This window comes from Nothobranchius furzeri, chromosome 2, assembly GCF_043380555.1.
Source record: "Nothobranchius furzeri strain GRZ-AD chromosome 2, NfurGRZ-RIMD1, whole genome shotgun sequence".
NCBI classification, from domain to species: domain Eukaryota; kingdom Metazoa; phylum Chordata; class Actinopteri; order Cyprinodontiformes; family Nothobranchiidae; genus Nothobranchius; species Nothobranchius furzeri.
Window position 1 is genome coordinate 48,633,394 of NC_091742.1, and position 15,493 is coordinate 48,648,886.

Below are 15,493 nucleotides of genomic sequence, written 5' to 3' on the forward strand. Positions count from 1 at the left end.
ACTCACTTTGGTCTGGTCCAGACGCAGTCCCTTTACTGGTGGTCCTCAGTAGGTGACGTGAAGCTCCAACATCTGAGCGTTCTGTGTTCCTCAGAGGAGAAGAAAAGTAACATTAGCACTGGCTACATTATTTTTACTAGCATCTCAAGGCCTTGGAGAAGCAGATCTTCACTTACCTAAACATCAGACCAGTTTGTCCCAGCTGAGCTCATCAGGTCTGACAGCCTGTCAGTGAAACACGGCTCCAGCCTTCTGGATGTGGACTCTAAAAATCAAAGGAGCATTTTTACTGTTGTTTTCATTATTTTACAGCTGATTTTATCAGACTTCTGACACTCATACAGACGGTGAGCTTAGCTGCGTGTGACTAATGCAGAGTTCGTTTTTATATCTGTGGCAATACAGGAGTGGTCTATGACCTGTTGACGCCAGGTATGGCAATTGTACCTGCGCGAGTGCAATTTTGTTAACACCACCTTGGGAATTTCGCCCAAGGAATCAAAGCATGTAGATTCATTCCACTTTATTCAGACAGAGACGTAGTTTCAGAAGTTACAATTCATTTAATTTCTTTTACTGAAAATGACTGCTTAAAAGACAAGAACTGGCCATGTAAAATATCATAAAAATGCTAAAATTAATGACAACAGGAACAGAACCAATCAATTTAAACCAAACAAAAATGTGTTGACAAGCAGGACTGAGGCTAGTGATGGAGGCAGATGACTCGGGGCAGAGAAGCCCCAACCGGCAAAAAAAAGAGAAAATATAAAGAATTCACCCCCGGCAGTGAGCGTTCATACCAACGTGAGAACCCAGCACCACCACACTCGCACACAGGACCACCACCTCCGAGGCCACACCCCACACCTCCTAACTCAGCCGGTCCTCCCGCTAATAACGCCTGAACAGAAGGGAACTCTCTGCCCAGAAGCAATGAGGATTCAGTAGGCAAGCGATGACATCACACCCAACACTGATACAAATGCCCAAGCACGGTTGAAGCAGAGCCGATCACACCATAAACGCAGCCTGAGGACACGGGCTGGCAGTGTCGCTACCCGATCCGTACCGGAAACCCGATCGGTACCACGCATGCGCGAATTTTACGTCACTTCCTCTCTTTGCCAACTTTGCGACAGTTACCGACTGCGGGACGTTTAAACAATGGATACCTCCATTTACAACGAAATTCATGATTTTCTCCTCAACGGAGAGCTTCCGGCGATTGAACAAAAGCGCTGTAAAATAAGAAGAATGGCGCCTAATTACAGACTTAAAGGTAAGTACGAAAATTAAAGATGATCTTTTATCATGGTCTACAGCTGCCCTTGCTGCTTGAGGGTACAGACTCAGTTATTGTTCTTAAGTTGCATGATGCCTGCGTTGATTTAGGATGGTGTAACGAGTAATATCAGTGTACAGTGTAGCATCGTCTGTAATATCGAAACTCTATATATAGGTCTACATCTTGGTATGTGGTCTTATTTTAGATAAAAAAAATCGTAAATACAATATCATATTATCATATATATATATATATATATATATATATATATATATATATATATATATATATATATATATATATATATATATTAAAGATAATTGCAATTGGAGGTAAATGTACCATATTGGTGCAGATCTCAAACTTTAATATCTGTCAGACATCTCAATTTACTTTAGTCAGCAACTCTCATCTTTTTTTTTTCATTTTTATCTTGTTCCAGACAACAGACTCTTCTACACTGGCCCCAGTATGCAGAGCATGCGCCTGGTAGTCATGTCAGAGGAGGAGAAGAAGTCTGTTTTGATGGAATGCCACAATAACCCTGGTACCGAGAACCACAATGGTGTCAGAGGTACCCGAAACAGGGTTGTTGCTGGCTATTACTGGCCAACATTGAACCAGGACATCGCTGAATGGGTAATGGCCATATTTGAGTGAAGAAGCTAAATCAGGTCGTCATAATTTCTTCTAAAACATCTGTAGGCTATATAATTGAATGTGTTTACCGTAAATCCTCTAATACAGGCCCGGGCCTGTATTTGACTCAAGCTCATCAAGCTCCAGGCCTTTATTGGAAGGAGGGCCAGTATTAGAGGCAGGCCTCTATTTCTATTTGAGAAAAATGAACAAATGGTTCGCTGGAGTTTTTGACAATTAAAATTGCGCCCACATTTTCAAAGTTAAACACATTTCTTTTAACAACGGTAGTTCCTGCTTCAGTCCTCTCCCCCCTCCCCCTGCGCAGCAGCCGCAAACTCACTGATGCGCCTGCAGCCTCTCGGAGTTCCTGCTGCTTTAAACATTAAAATAATTATTTCATTTTCTGTTCCTCACTTCTGATTACCTTCAATGGTGTCTGTTTGTTGCAACAGCAGGTACAAAAACTAACTTGTTTTTATTTGACTATTTTTGTCCTGCCTGTTTATTATCTTCCTGCATCTCCTCTCAATCCTAAAGAGAAACTGCTACCTGGGTTCATATATATTCACCTTATGAGTTACCTTTGAACTGCAGTTCTAAAAGATCTACCGACCGCAAAAACAGCGGAGCGCTTGCTGTTTGGCGGCCGTATCAGTGATCAGTACGTCGGAGGACAAGGTGATGCCCAGCAGCGCCCCGCTCCACAGCATGCAGCGAAACGCATCAGGCGCAAATAAAAGACAGAAAACATTAAAGGAAATGAACTGACATGAACGATCGCGTGTCAGTACCTACGGTCTGGCACAGCGCGTTGCTGATCACAGAGAATGTGATCATTCGATAATTCAATAGGGAGCGTGGTTTCACAGACGCGGAAGTGATAGCGTCGGTGAAACGCCGGCTGCTCTAGGAAACCCCCGAGCGTTCGAGAGTCAACGAAGTGACACGGAAATGCCGGGCTTTCCAGAAGTAAGTAAGATAACTTACTATGAGCTGATAGTTCGTGGTTTGGATCGGTAGGTTGGAAACTCTGATCATGAATCTGAAGAAACGATGACTGAGTGGTGAGCTGGAAAGGCGACATCCGTTTATAGCCGCGGTTTGTGACGTAGGTGCGACGTGGAGGGAATCCCCGCGAGGGGCATGCTGGGAGTCCCTACTTCGCGGATTTTCACCTATCGCGGCCAGGTCTGGAACGCATCTACCGCGATAAACGAGGGAATACTGTAGTTCATACACCCCTACTGCTGCTCTCCAGAGTGTTCTGCAGCATAATCAGCACGTTCTCTTTGAACTTGATAGTGTAATGACCTGGCTGGGGTTGTAAGCCAGGTGCATTCTGGGTATTGTGTTATATGTGTTTCCTATCGTTCTGTTAGTTCCTATGTGCTGATTTGCGTGTTGTGTGAGTGTTATGTAAGCCACAGGGAAGGTGATGTGTGTTCTGTGGAGTGGGTTGAATTAGCATGGTTAACTAGGGCTGCTCGATTATGGCAAAAATAATAATCACGATTTTTGTGACTGAAATTGAGATCACGATTATTTAGGACGATTTTTCAATTTATGATGATTTTATTTGTTTTTATTCAGTCATAAAATTGCTCAGGGCACAATTAGGACAAAAATAAGAAACAAGATGATCACTAAAATAACTCCTGATTCCCAGTATAAAAAGACCAATATACTTAAAGCTCATAGTCTATGACCCAAGGGCTATAGACCTTGGTTTAACTCATTTAAGTCTAACCAGTACAGACCCAAATACCAATATCTTGCAAATACTGACAGCAAGAATTATACAGTGGCATTTATAACAAATAAATGCAAATAAATTGATGTTCACAAAATGTTGCATAACATTTATTGAGTCGTGTCAAGGTGCTGTAGGAGCACCGTGTCCTCAGAGAGGTTAGTTATTAGTTATCAGCGTGAGGAACTTATTTCTACCTTATTTATAAACTATTTATTTACAAGTTCATCAGTTAATGTAATAATTGTCCCAACCACAGCTGCACCCCCCACCCCCCAACCCGGTCTCACAGCAATCGGGCAAGCTGCACGTGTGTTTAGCACGCTGCACGCGCACATTTAGCTGTTTTTAGCTGCTCAGGAGTCCGCAGGTACGGTGTGTGTGTCACTCACTCTGGTTAATCCAACAGGGAGCCGGCTCCGAGAGCTGTCTTTAGCGACCGACACATCACTGCATCATTCCCTTTCCTAATGTTGTGAAGAACGGTCCGGAGCTCAGGCGGAGTGTTTAGCTAACCTGCAGGAAATGTCGACGACCGTTATCCAGAAAGTAGCTAAGGGTTACCAGAGATGTTTCTGAGGTGTTCGCTAGGTACTTTTAGGATTAAAAAGTCAAGAAGGGGGTCTGAAAAGCTGCTAGAAATAGCGTCAAAGTCGCTAAGTTGGCAACACTGTGGAGGAGCGCTTCATTTGCAACTCAGGGCAGCGCAAGCGGGAGGAGCAAATAATCGGCTTGTTTTGTTTTATATAATCGTTCAAAACTCAGATCGTAATCGTGATTAAAATTCGATTAATTGAGCAGCCCTATGGTTAACTGACACCATGACTCTGTGTGGTAGGAGCGTGATAGAGGATCGTGTCTGTAGCGTTACAAAGCATTGTAGAAAAAGCCTAATAAAGGTCTGCGTGAACCCCTACTGCCTCCTGCTGGTTGTTTACGGGACTATAACCCTGCCGCTGGGACGCTCGTACTTGCTTGTTACCACATTCCATCCGGCCACAATAAGAGACCGGCCATTATTTACCTCCGCTGACTCCGACACCGGCCAAAATTGGAGACCCGGTCTTTAATTGAATACCGGCCTTTATTAGAGGATTTACGGTACTTGCACACTTAATTTCAACATTAGTTTATGTCTTTTTTTTATTATCAATTTACATCAGCTGGTTTAGGGTTTCCTAGACATATTGTTTGGAATACGCCTTTCAGGTCAGATGTTGTCATCGCTGCCAGATGAATGACCCAATCAAGACCGTGGCACCAACATTACATCCCATCAAGGTACATCTTAAAGCTATTTACATTTAATTTTCAAGTTAATAAGCTTGTCTGCTGCAGGTTAGCTTTAAATTTTCACTTGATAAGTTCTGTGACCTGCAGGTAAAAGAACCTTGGGAGGTGCTGGGCATGGATTTAATTGGACCACTCCCAGAAACACGTCTAGGGAACCGATATGTCCTGACCATGACCGATCTGTATACGAAGTGGGTGACTGCAGAACCTCTTAAGTCTAAGACTGCTGCTGAGGTCTCTGCAGTCATGACTTCTAAGTTATACATGTTTGGCATGGTGAGGAAGATCATCACTGACCAAGGAAAGGAGTTTGTGAACCAGGTAAAATTTGTGAAAGTGTTAGTCGTACCTTGACATTTGAGATGATGTATTTAGACCAAGTCTGCTCATGCCACTGCAGCTCAACGACAGCATTTTCAGCATGCTGAATATTAAACATGCTGTTTCCAGTGCGTACCACCCCCAGACCAACGGGCAGGTTAGCATTTGGAAATCTAACCTTGAGTAACTCATGTGAAATCAGTCATGCTTCTTTATCTATTCTGCAATACAACTCAAAGGATGAGAGGACCAACCAGAACATTAAGCGTGCTCTCAGAAAGTACGTGAACCAGAACCACGATGACTGGGACGTTCACCTTGCTGCTGTGGTGTACGGCATCAACACTGCAAAGCAGGTATTCCTATTTTGACATTTTGTATGACTTTTACGCTGCTTCACAGTGTAGCGTCGTCTTAAGAATGTGTTTAAACTTAAGCTTATTAAAAAAGAAGTTATTGACAAGTGCAAGAGAAAATGAATTAATGGGAGAGATTTTGTGTGATCAGCACTCCACCCGCCACAGTCCCTATTTCCTGCTCTTCCACCGACATCCACGTCTTCCTGCTGTGATGAACGCCTGTCCCATGGACGATGACTTTGAGGTTGCAGACCCAGAAGAGGACATCGACACAAGAGTTGAGGAGATGACGGTTCTGAATGAAACGGTCTGTACATTTGAAGAGGGCTGACTGACAGGGAAAGGAGATTTGTCAAGGGAAAAAAGGGGAAATGTGGTTAATACAGTTCTCATTTTTTATTGTGTATTCAACATTTTTTCTGCTTTAGTAGCTAACTTTTCTGTATTTCTATATTTCCAGAATGAGCATTGCCATGGCGGCCTGGTGAATAATAAATATTTATATTTCTCTCTCTGCTTTTCATGTAATGTTTTTGTAGGTTCTTCGCAATATTGAGAGGGCACAGGACACCCAGAGGAAGGCCTTTGGAACACGGAAAAGGAAGCTAGTAAGGCAGTGTGTTGTTCAAGCAGGCGATGACGTGCTTTTGTCAGGAGATCCAAAAAGGAGACGCACGGGAGATGCATTCTCCAGCCATCACCAAGGACCGTACACTGTGGCCAGCATCACACCAAAGTGGGTGGCCACTATTGTGAAGGGAGCAACTTGCCAGAAGGTAAACGTGTCCAGGCTGAGGAACTACCACAGATCAAAAAGTAAGCATACAGTATGAGAAGTAATAAGAAGTCACAGTTCAATATTGATTTAATGTTAAAAATGGATTTAAGTTTGTATGTCATGCCACATATTTGTATATTATCAGATCCACCAACTGATGGGAAGTTTCTTCTGGACCACTTATATGGGACTCCTGAATGGCAGATTGATCATCAGTATGCCAGCCCAGGAGCAAAGTGGCAGAAAGACTTGGACCCTCTTCAGTCCAGTCTGGTACGGCACATTTCTATGCAGTCACGTTAGACCTCAATAAGTCAAAGTCGATGATAGTTTTAGAATTGCTGAAGCATGAGAAACAATGCCAGCCTTATTTTGTAGTTGCCCTTTTAATCTTTATTATTTTCTATATTGTACTGAAGCAAAATCACATGAAATGCTCTTCATTTAGGTGGAATATGTCTTGGGCCAAAACCGACCTCCAGGAGAACTCCTAGTGAAGGAAGACCAAATCTGCCTAACTCGGGAAGACTTTTGGAGCCTGGGTTTGGAACAGTCCATGGAATCTACTGTAAGTACATCTTGTTACTTAGTCTAGTGCACTGCAGAGAAAAGATAATGAAATGTAAGAGTTTAAGAATAGTAAATGAAACTGCATTCTATAGCTTTTTGCTATTTCTTTCAGATTGGGAACGCTTGTCTGAAGGTTGTGGGGGAAGCTGCACAAAGACATGTAATCTGTCGTACTGGTACACCTTTTCTTTGGTTATAGCCATGAATGGTTGTTGTGTATTGATTTTGCTGTTTTGTGTGTGTTTCCTTTAGGGAAAAGATGTTCACATTGCTGACCTCTATGTCGTGGCCACCTGGAAGGATCCACAAGTCAACCTGCTGCGTTGCTTGCCGGTATGTTTTTGTTGGTTTTACTCCTGCATGTGCATGTTTACTAATTTGTACCAATACATGTAGGAAAACTTTAGGTCCAAGGACATCCTGCTTTTTCCTGCTTGGAGTCGGCAGGCAGGTGAAGCTGACCATTATCTGCTCTGTGTGAGTGCCCTTGATCTTTCTTGCTCTGTGTTTTTTCATCTGATAGAAAATAACAGAGGTTGACATGTCGTGTTTTCATGGATGATACTAACATGTCTATTTCAGGCTATATTGGTAGCTGAGAGACAGATACTGTTTCTGGACTCACTTCGCCCTGATGGTTTTGGAGATGATCTCTACCGAACCACATTTAGGTTGACACTAAAATGAAAATTTGTTCTGGCCTTGTTCAATGGCCTCTTGTGTTCTTTGGAAAGATTGTCTAAAAGCAGCCTCGTTCTTAGGCTTAAAGGTTTGGGAGGCAGCCTCGTTCTAAGGCTACTTCATGATAGGGATGCACCAATACTGATATCCAGGCCAATACTGTTCTAATTAACTTGTATCTGTATAGTTTAGTTAACTGATACTATGAACCGATACTTTAAATGTGGAAACTGCAAAACTTTCACAGAAAATGTTTATTTTTCACTTGAACTTTGAATTTTGTGGTCATTTTAATTCATATGTTTTTTTTTTAATCTAATTCACCATTATTTGTAACAAGCACTGCAGAAAATAAAACTGCCTTCCGATTCATTCCATTGTGTGGTAGAATTATTAGCACTAGTACTTGGTATCAACAAGTACTCGGATCCAGTTATCTGTATCGTATCAGTTTGAAAAAGTATTGTTACATCCCTACAACATGAATTTATTTTTGTTTTATGGCAAACATTTGATTGGTGTGTTATGTGTGTTCTCTACAATGCCAGGAGAGTAGCAGGCTTCATTGACTCTGGATTCTGGGTGGAGAAAACAGGAAGAGACCTTGAGGTATGTTTTCAGTGCAAAAGTTTGAAAGCTCATCAGGTGCATCATAATGCAGTTAACAACTAGCTGGTGCATGTCGGCTCTTCTCATTTAATGAATCATTTTTCTTTTTACAGTTCTTTCCCCAGCAGTTCATGGGAAATTGCTGCGGCATCTTTATACTGATGGTGAGAATTTTCTTGCCATTACTTGAATATAACATTTTAACATGTTAAAGACTGATTTTACTTTACAGTATGCTCTCTGCATCTGCACCTCATCTCCACCATCTTTCACAGAGGTAAGCTTTTTCAGACAGTACCACCAAAGTATCTGTGCCAGTGTCCAGTCTTCATAAACCTTATATTATATTTGTCTTCAGGAGGAAATGCCAGCAATTCGCCTGTGGTGGTGTATTCAGCTGCTGGAGAGATTCGGCACTGAGGGGTATGGCAGGCACTTTAGACAAACTGGCACCATCATATTTGCAGCTTTGGTTCAGGCAAGACATCAGGTCAGACAGATGTTTGTGAAAGTGGCTTACTGTAAACCCTGTGACTGAACATACTGAAGAAAGCAGCAGTCCACAACTAGAGTCCATTCAGACTGGCGTTGTTTTCTAAAGGCATGGACAAAGATTTGCCTTCTGGACTGAAGAACAGGGGTGGACCTTTAAAGCGTCCGAGCGCCAATGGCGCTAAATTTTCTCGTTGGGCGGTAAATACTTGACGACTTACTGCCCGGGTGGCGCCCAAGCTTAATTTGTCATTTACACACCGGCTTTCAACTGCATCATGGCCCCGCCCTGTAGGAAGCTGCCGTTTTCGTTTCGCGCGCGTGAACCTGCGCGCCTCTAGCCACGTACTGCACTTGTACGATTCGTGCACGTACTGCACATTCTAGTTATAGTCACGTGAACTATAAGTTCACTATTAAAGATGAAGTGGAACCACGCTAGAAACACACAAGCACGCAGGGAGATCGCGCCACCACAGGGATGGGATTTCTTGATGAAATCTCTGGCAAAACGCTTTAAAACTGGTGAGGAGAAGTGAGACAGTTCGAAACGGTATGAAGCAGAGAAGCGTGTGCGTAGGTGGAATGATTCTTGGCGGTTTAAAGAAGATGGGAGGCACAGAGAATGGCCGTGTTCGAGTCCAGCAGCGGCTCACCTGGAAAACAGGCGAGAGAAGACGGAAGCAGCGGGGGGAGTGGCTGAAAGCCGGCGAAACACCGGCCGCAGAAGCGCCCGAAGCGAATCGCTCACGAAGTCCGGCCGCTGCTCGCCGCTCCTCAGTTCAGATCAGACGCGCCCCATTCGAGGCGCGCCTCGGCTCAGCTGTAGTTTTTTCTTTTAACTACTTGTCCTCCATTTCCTCTATCTTTTCTCAGCCCTTTTCCTCTACGTGTGAGTGAGAGAGAGAGAGAGAGAGAGAGAGAGAGTGTGAGAGAGAGAGAGTGAGAGTGAGAGTGAGAGAGAGAGTGAGAGTGAGAGTGAGAGTGAGAGTGAGAGAGAGAGAGAGAGAGAGAGAGAGAGAGAGAGAGAGAGAGAGAGAGACGGATGGACCTGTCTGTCTGTCTGTCTGTCTGAACCAGTTGTTTCTGCCAGTTGAATCTCTTGGACTTCCCTACATGTGTAGCTCGGGGGTGACGATGGCTGAAGATATTGCGTTAGCGTTCACACTTGTTCAATTTTAATTCTAGTGTCTGTTAGCAGCTGAAACACATCCTCACGTGCTTGTGGATATCATATATTGTATATGGAGACATGACTGTAATAATAAGTAAAGGTTAGCAGCTGTAGCTTTAGTGTGCTCATAGGAAACGTGACAAAAGAAAACAAAACACATTTCTCTTTATGGCCTATATAGTTGTCATCATCAACGTAACATGATTTACAGAATACATGTGACCAACTAACATTTCATGTTCTACCACCGGATGTTTGGATCAAAATATGAACCAATCAGATCTTAGATCAGGTGAGAGCCAGGCGTTTCCCGTCATCCTCTAGGTTTTGCAGCCGGTAGAGAGCAACTGCAGCACCTTGCTCTAAAATCTGCGGCCGCCTTGATCTCACGAGGTTATCGTTGCCTACGTATGCATGACGTCAGAGCAAGTCGGCGTCAATTGGGACACAAATCTAACCGGCATGCACTGCTCGCCGATCACCGCTGGTCTAATCTGCGCAGAACCGGCTCATCTCGAACACAGCCAATGGCTCGAGTACAGCAAAGCGGAGTTGGTGATGTACTGCGTTGTATGCCGGAAGTATGTGACGACAAAATCGAGTTTTGTTGACGGAACAAACAAATTCAAACTTGAATACGTTATTATGTTTGTGAATGTGTACAAAATAAAGGTTTATTACATTTAAAACGGTTCATTTGTTATTTTGACTCGTTTTGGCAGCTGACCAGCGGGGCCGGTAGATTCTTGGCAGGGCCGGTAAATATTCAGAGTTACCGGCCCGGCTGGCTTTGAAGTTAATGTCCACCCCTGTCACATCATGTATTTTCTAATTTAGGTGGCCTTAACTTCCTACTGCTCTGCAATTACAGCATTCCCAAAATACCACTAAAACTTTCTCACTTCCATCAACAAATTCTTTTGGCATGGGCACTGATTTACAAACACAACTTCTCCCCGCAAAACTGTTTTATTTGGAATAACTGCAATATTATTTATAAAAAATAAAACTATTTTTTTAAATAACTGGTTTAATAATGGAATCATCTTGGTTAGCCAGTTATTTGATGAAAAAGGGCTTTTATACAATTACTCTGAATTCCTTAGGAAATACAATATACCAATAACGCCTAGAGAATTCTCAATAGTGTTTGATGCCATCCCATCCGGTCTGTCTATGTTGTTCAGATGCTCACACAGCGCTCCACTTAGGGTTGTCACGGTAACCGGTATAGCGGTAAACCCCAGTAAAAAAGTTGACAATAAAAATAACCGTCCAGTTTTTAAAAAACTAAATTATCTCGGTGGGTTTACCGTGGCCGCGGTTTCAGCGCGGTGACCCTTACCAGCCACCGTCGTTTCAGCTGAAGTTCCCGCGGCGCGCACACGCACTTTTTAGTTTGCAACGGCACCTAAACTTTGAAGCTGAAATAATGGCCGAAGGAGGAGACGGCAGCGCCCAGGACATCCATCAGCCCTCAAAGAAGACTGAAGTATGGGCATATTTTGGATTTCTGAAAAATGCTGAGGGACAGTTAATAGAAGACTGCTATCCCGTTTGCAGAACGTGCAGGAAACAAGTGTCTGCAAAAGGCAGCAACACTTCAAATCTAATGGCACATCTGTGTGACCATCACCCGCGTCTCTACAGCCGGTGCAAGGTAAGTTAACATTAGCATTTTAGCTTAAATGCATGACGTGAGGACTTTTGGTTGAGGGAGAATGCAACGAGCCACTATACACTGCAGCCGCAGCGTCCTCTGCCAGCATTTAAACCGTGTCACGGACATCCTGTTGCTGGATGAAGCATCTTATTTGTTGATGATGAAGAGAAATATACAATTAGTTCCTTGTCATTGATTTGTTTACTTATTCAATGCCATTTATACTTGAACATTTGGATTTGATTACATAGTGTAGAAGTTATTTTAGTAATTTGTTTAAAGTGGCTATTTATTTTAAATACATATTTTTTTAAGGTTGACTTGTACAGTGCTCAAGTCAAGTGTGGACTGGAGTTTTAGATTTTCATTTTGATAATGAAGAAAACAAGTATATGAGAAAACAAGTGGTGTTTCTTTGATTTGTTTACATATTGTTTATGTTTTGAATGTTTGGATTTGTATAATTTAAACCTGCACTGACTACTGTAACATGTTCCAGAAAAAGAAGCTATTTGTTCCTTTACTTGTGAAAAGTTGCACTTTTGCTAAGGCTTTGTGTTATTTTAGGTTTAATAAACACTGTTAAACCTTTTCAAAACTATTTCAGTTTGTGTAGAACAGGACTATCAATGCTTTCTGAACATATGCAACACCGTTTAAAAAATACCGCGATAATACCGAAAACCGTGATAATTTTGGTCACAATAACCGTGAGGTTAAATTTTCATACCGTGACAACCCTAGCTCCACTATCAGTCAGTCGCCCGGATGTGTTACATTCTTCTCTTGGCAACATTTGTTTTTCCTCGCATAAGTCGGTGAATAGCAAAATAAGAACTCTCTTTCAGGATACAATGATTTCTGTTCCATCAACCATATCTTATTGGGCTAATTTTGTAACAGATATTGAATATATATTAAATATTAGGCTCAACAGCCTAATAAAAAAGGCTGGTTCTGTTCTGGGGACGACTGTGGAACCACTGGAGGAGATCATGCAAAGAAGGATTCTCCAGAGAATCAAGAAAATTATGGACAACCCTGAGCATTCTCTTCACAAGACTGTCCGACAACGGAAGAGTGTCTTCAGTCAGAGGCTTCTTCAGTTTCGCTGCAACACTGACCGCTACTGGAGATCCTTCCTGCCAACAGCCATTGTAATATACAATAACTCTTTGATGACTTGATTATTATTATTATCCTGAGCTACTACAGCAATCAATTTCCCTCTGGGATTAATAAAGTATTTTTGAATTTGAATTTGAATGGAAAAAAGTTTGGACCTTACCACAAAAATTTCTTTTAACGAACAAAGTTAAAGAGATTACATTTAAATTAATTCACAAGTTTTACCCTACCAAACAATATTTGTCAAAATTTATAGCTGATATAAATGTAAGTTGTACCTTTTGTCAAGAGCAACCTGAAACAGCTTCTCACTTGTTCTAGTCATGTAAATTTACAAGTAAATTCTGGAAGGACTTCCACAAGTTAGTTTATTAATGACTCTGTTCTCCCTAACTTTCAACTATACTACAAAGATGTTATTTTTGGTCTTCATAATTTTAATAAGGACAACGATGCTTTCTTCTTTGTAAATATGTTTTTATTTTTGGCTAAATTTCACATACACAAAAGCAAAGTCCTCGGCAAAAAACCTGAACTTCTTGTATTAAAAATGGAACTTGAACAATATATAAGGACGATCTCCTCATCAAAAAACACCAAGGCTCTTAAGTCTGTTAACAATTGCAACCATCTGAAACTGTTCGATTGACTTGACCTCTTCCAAACCTCTCTTTTATTTATTTATTTTCTTTTTTTTTTCGTTTTTCTCCATGTCTCCATTATTTCTGTCGTTCTTCGTTGTAATACCACAATGGTATACTTTATGTGTTTCATGTCTTACAATTGTATGTTCAAAATGTGCTAAATAAAGTTATATTGAAAAAAAAAAGGCAGCACCAAAACGCAGCGGCAGAGTAGGACCTGGCTGCAGACATCAGCTGGTGTGTCGAGAGCAAGATGGCGTGTCATTACTTTTACCGGAAAATCGACGAGCGAAAGACCTCGGCAGGAAGTTGGTCTTTTTTTGGCGGCCGCTACGTTGTTTTTGTTTCAACCATACTCGGCGGGTTTCAGTTGAGGAAAGGTAAGGATAAGGATGATAGATAAAGAAAGATAAGGATGAAATTAACTAATTGTTGCAACCGTTCTTAGTTCTTAAATGTAGGCACTATAGCGTTTAAAGCTTTACCAGAGAATTATTGCAAAGGCACCGTGTTTCATAGCTAATTGTATCAATATTAACACGCAGTCTTTAAACGAATGCAGGGAGTTCACAAGCTAACACAAAAGCTACATAAATAAAGCTATCAGCAATTGTAGCTTAGCTTTAACTTAGCTATTTGATTTTTCTGGTCTCCCTGTTTGTTAAAACAGTTAAAGTAATACTATTAACTTTATATATAATTTAGACACGATATAAAGACCACAATTTCTAATACTGACTTAACTGAAACGTTATTAATACCCTTTTTTAATTAAAAAGTGTAGATTTTCAGAGATTTGTAAGTGGTTTCAATCACTATAGTTTTCATACGAGGCTAAAGTTAGCTTCCGATTCGGGAAATGGCTAAAGGGCTAATACACCCAATTTTTCTCTACTCTGACCATTTTTATTCTGCTCTAGCTCAAAACCTACAACACATACACTCTTCAAACCTGTTTTAGATTATTCTGGGCTCGTAGGAATGCATAAAACATAGTTTGTGATTTGTGAAACCTTCCTCTGATTTGTGAAACTTCAAAAAAGACAGATTTATGAATTTATTTTTCAGCATCTGGCCCACACTGGAACTGGTCCTGTGCACCCAGAAATAAAATGTATCTTCTGGACAAGCTTAGCTTTCAATATCTCTAAATATTTTTCAGTTATTGTGTGTGGTGTGCTGGGTCATTCTACTGTGGTTGCACAAATCAGGTGTCCTGCAACAGGTACAATAACTTTGAAATAGTAGCCGCTTCTCTAATTAATGCCGCCCTCCTTCTGATTCTGTTTCAGAATAATCCTAACCTTATAAAAAATAGATATTTTTGTCGACTGACTGCTTTGATCGGGTTTGGTTTATATTAATATTATCGGATTTAAGCACATGTAGCTGCAAATCATTCAGGAGTTACAGGCCTTAAATATAGATCTAAAATGAATATCGGACTTCTTCAAGTGACACTGACAAAACTCCTTACATGTGCTTGTATTCTTCATTTGCTAATAAGATGTATTTTTATCTAAATTCCAGGACAATCGAGGCTTTGAAAAATGGAACCCAGGCAGTGATTTCAGATGGTGAAATCAAGGTAATGTTTAATTATAATAAATTAAGACTCTAAAATTGGACATAGGATAATGCAATCCCTTGTTTTCTGTGGTAATGTTGCTTATTTTTAACTCTTGTCTCTACTCAGACTCTGTATAAGGATCTCTGCAGCGGTGGAGTGAAGTCTGGCCTCATGTATCTGTGGCACAATCCAGGTGTCTCGCTTAAATTAAAGCAAAGACTAAAGCCACTGATGTTCCACTTTGCTGATGCACAGGTAAATGTATACTGACTTACAATAAGCTGCATCACATTTATTTATGTGGATGCGTGGTCAGTGGGCCACCTGGGTCCGTTGTCTAATGCTGAGAGGAATGTTTTGTTCATTTTTATGTTAACGTGTTTTATAGGTTGACGAGCTGACAGAGCGGATTGGTTCATGCTCAGGAATAGATAAACTAATAAAGAAGAGAGAGTTCCAGTTTCTGGACTTGGTGTTTGATGTCCTTGTTCCAGAGGTACAACGCAGTCTTCAGCAGTGATTGGTATAAAA

At 41.4% G+C, this 15,493-nt stretch overlaps 1 protein-coding gene across 4 annotated transcripts in view; it reads right to left on the bottom strand.

The window, feature by feature from the left end:
- The window catches only part of LOC129163042 (gastrula zinc finger protein XlCGF57.1), a 436,254-nt gene that overhangs the window by 37,965 nt on the left and 382,796 nt on the right, over nucleotides 1-15,493 (bottom strand). For 2 of the 4 annotated variants that reach the window (XM_054739978.2, XM_070546152.1), the window contains exons 2-3: nucleotides 177-265; nucleotides 7-81 (exon numbers count right to left, since the gene is read on the bottom strand). The exons of 1 other annotated variant lie outside the window; for it this stretch is intronic. The gene's annotated coding sequence lies outside the window, so the exon portion shown is untranslated. Of the gene's footprint in view, nucleotides 1-6; nucleotides 90-176; nucleotides 266-15,493 lie in introns of all 4 variants that reach the window. One more of the 4 variants, XM_070546153.1, reaches the window with a different exon arrangement.